Genomic DNA, 3,271 nt, shown 5'->3' on the forward strand with positions numbered 1-3,271 from the left:
TTTCTGCGGTGAACGGGTACGTATATTTGTGGATGTACATAGGATAGTAAATGACCGTTGAATCAGATTCGAAGAATGTACAGTGCAACTTATTACTGTGAAATCTAATATTTCTCGGGTATTACCTACCCGTTAAAAATATTTTCACCATTAACAGTTTGTACGAAAGAATTGTTAATTACAATCTTTATGAAAATATATAAACATATATATTTTCTTCAGATGTAATCAAGGATTTAATGAGTTAATATGATATTAATCTCATTTGATTTACCGTTTGAACAAGAATATACAATCTCTAAAACATTAGAGATTACATAATCGCCATGTCGAACGAAGATAATTGATTAGAACGATATGTAGTACGAAGATCATACTCAAAGTACAGATGATGATATTGAAGCATGGATTGTTGAAGGTACTGGTGCTGTTATTGATGGTACTGTTGGTGCCGGTGATGTTGCTGAAGCTGGTACATTTTGCACCATATTCTCCGAATTGATTATTCGAGCGCGAAGTTCGTTGACTTATTACTCCAGGATGATTGTCGGTCGGAACGAGCGGATGAATAAGGTTCAGAATTGTGGATATAATATAATCTTGTTGAGTTACCCTGGAAATGAAACTGAAAATGGTGTCTCGAACAGGTTCGCCGGTAACCGCTTCAGGTTCATCATCAAGAGGTAAATTCGGTTAGTGGAAAGGATCGCCTTCTTCTCGTCTCCATTGATAAAATCGACTACGAACCCATCAGATGAATTGAGGATGGTTGATTGGTTGAATTCATTCTGGTGACGCTACTTCCGGAGTTTAGATGAACATCCATGTCGGAATATCTGTCGGAATAACTATCGGAATAGCTATCGGAATCTGAGGGACTCGAACTGATTGAGGAATTCATCTCGTACGATCAGATGAAGGAATTTCGATAAGAAATAGATTATAGGATGTAGATTAGTACCCTGCAATTCATAGTTTACCTATGCATATATAATACTAAAATCCCATAAGTTACGAAGGAATCTACAGAATCTGCCAGGCAAAGTCTACAGTAACAGATATGCTAAGATACGAATTAGTAGATATGCTAAGATATGAATTTTGTCTATACACTAATCATGCAATCAATGCAATACGATGTGTCTAGACTAAGAATGATAAACAGGTGATTCTCTAAGAATGATAAGCAGGTAATTTTCGACACGAAATGATAAGCAAAACTTTTGACATGCAGACACAGCCGAAGTCCAGACTCACTAATGCATCCTAACGACTTATCAGTTAGACACACTAATGCAGACTTGGTTCGCTAAGACCACCGCTCTGATACCAACTGAAAGGACCCGTCCTAATCCATCCGGACGAAGTCCGTATCGATTATAAATGATTCACAATAGTTGATTACATCGCGAGGTACTTGACCTCTATATGATACATTTTACAAACATTGCATTCGTTTTTGGAAAGACAATATTTCATTACATCGAAAGTTGACGGTATGCATACCATTTCATAATATATCTAACTATAATTGACTTAATAATAATCTTGATGAACTCAACGACTCGAATGCAACATCTTTTGAAATATGTCATGAATGACTCCAAGTAATATCTCTAAGATGAGCAAATGCACAGCGGAAGACTTCTTTCATACCTGAGAATAAACATGCTTTCAAGTGTCAACCAAAAGGTTGGTGAGTTCATTAGTTTAACATAAATAATCATTTCTATCATTTTAATAGACCACAAGATTTTCATTTCTCATAAATAAACGTCCCATGCATAGAGACAAAAATATCATTCATATGAATTGAACACCTGGTAACCGACATTCACTATATGTATATAAGAATATCCCCATCATTCCGTGATCCTCCTTCGGACATGATATAAATTTTGAAGTACTAAAGCATCCGGTACTTTGGATGGGGCTTGTTGGGCCCAATAGATCTATCTTTAGAGTTCGCGTCAATTAGGGTGTCTGTTCCCTAATTCTTAGATTACCAGACTTAATAAAAAGGGGCATATTCGATTTCGATAATTCAACCATATAATGTAGTTTCGATTACTTGTGTCTATTTCGTAAAACAGTTATAAAAGCAGCGCATGTATTCTCAGTCCCAAAAATATATATTGCAAAAGAATTTAAAAATGGAGCAAATGAAACTCACGCATATAAATATTGTAAAACTGTTATTAAAGCATTGCATGTATTCTCAGCCCAAAAATGTAATGAGTAAAAGGGAGCAAATGAAACTCACGCATATAAATATTGTAAAACAGTTATTAAAACATTGCATGTATTCTCAGCCCAAAAAATGTAATGAGTAAAAGGGAGCAAATGAAACTCACGCATATAAATATTGTAAAACAGTTATTAAAACATTGCATGTATTCTCAGCCCAAAAATGTAATGAGTAAAAGGGAGCAAATGAAACTCACGCATATAAATATAGTAAAACAGTTATTAAAACATTGCATGTATTCTCAGCCCAAAAATGTAATGAGTAAAAGGGAGCAAATGAAACTCATCGTACTGTATCATCATCAACACCCTTATAATCCTCACGATTATCTCCATCATCAATATTTTAAATATTATCGTTCATACATCAATCCGTCACCCTCATTCATAATATTCATCGTTTTTTTAAAAAAAAAAAAAATAACAAGGCATGGACAGGAGAAATGAATGGCTCGATATGCACTAGACAGTGGGGTTTTCCCTTTGGCCTACCATGAATTGGAAAGTCTAAAAGTAAAGAAAAAGTGTTGGCCAATAAAGAGAACACAATACACAAACATATTTGATTTAGCAAGTGGATGTTGAAAATAAAAGAAAAGAAAAGGTGGTAGTTTAAAGTGTGTAGAAGTATGACGTTGCAGCAGGAAGTCGAAGAAGAAACAGAAGTATAGAGATAGCAGTGGTAGTAATATCATATCATCTTCATAAAAAAAAATAGCGGATATTGTGTTAATTTGTGCACGGTACCGTATTGTCTTGTTACTTTCTTTTCACAGTACCAAGCTAGCTTCGATTCGTCTTTGTTATAATTAACTAGTGTACCAATGACACGATCTCATGTTTAGTGCTACCGTACTACATATTAACTACAGCGAGGGTTGTCTTGATGTAAGGTGGCGGTTACAGAAGCAACATAAAATACAAGGTGGTGAAAGGAGATTGTGGATGTTGGGTATTCATGAGGAAAAACATGAAACATGAATGGTGGTGATGACAGGTATGATGACGGTTGTGATGATATTTT

This window comes from Rutidosis leptorrhynchoides, chromosome 2, assembly GCF_046630445.1.
Source record: "Rutidosis leptorrhynchoides isolate AG116_Rl617_1_P2 chromosome 2, CSIRO_AGI_Rlap_v1, whole genome shotgun sequence".
In the NCBI taxonomy this organism is placed as follows: Eukaryota; Viridiplantae; Streptophyta; class Magnoliopsida; order Asterales; family Asteraceae; genus Rutidosis; species Rutidosis leptorrhynchoides.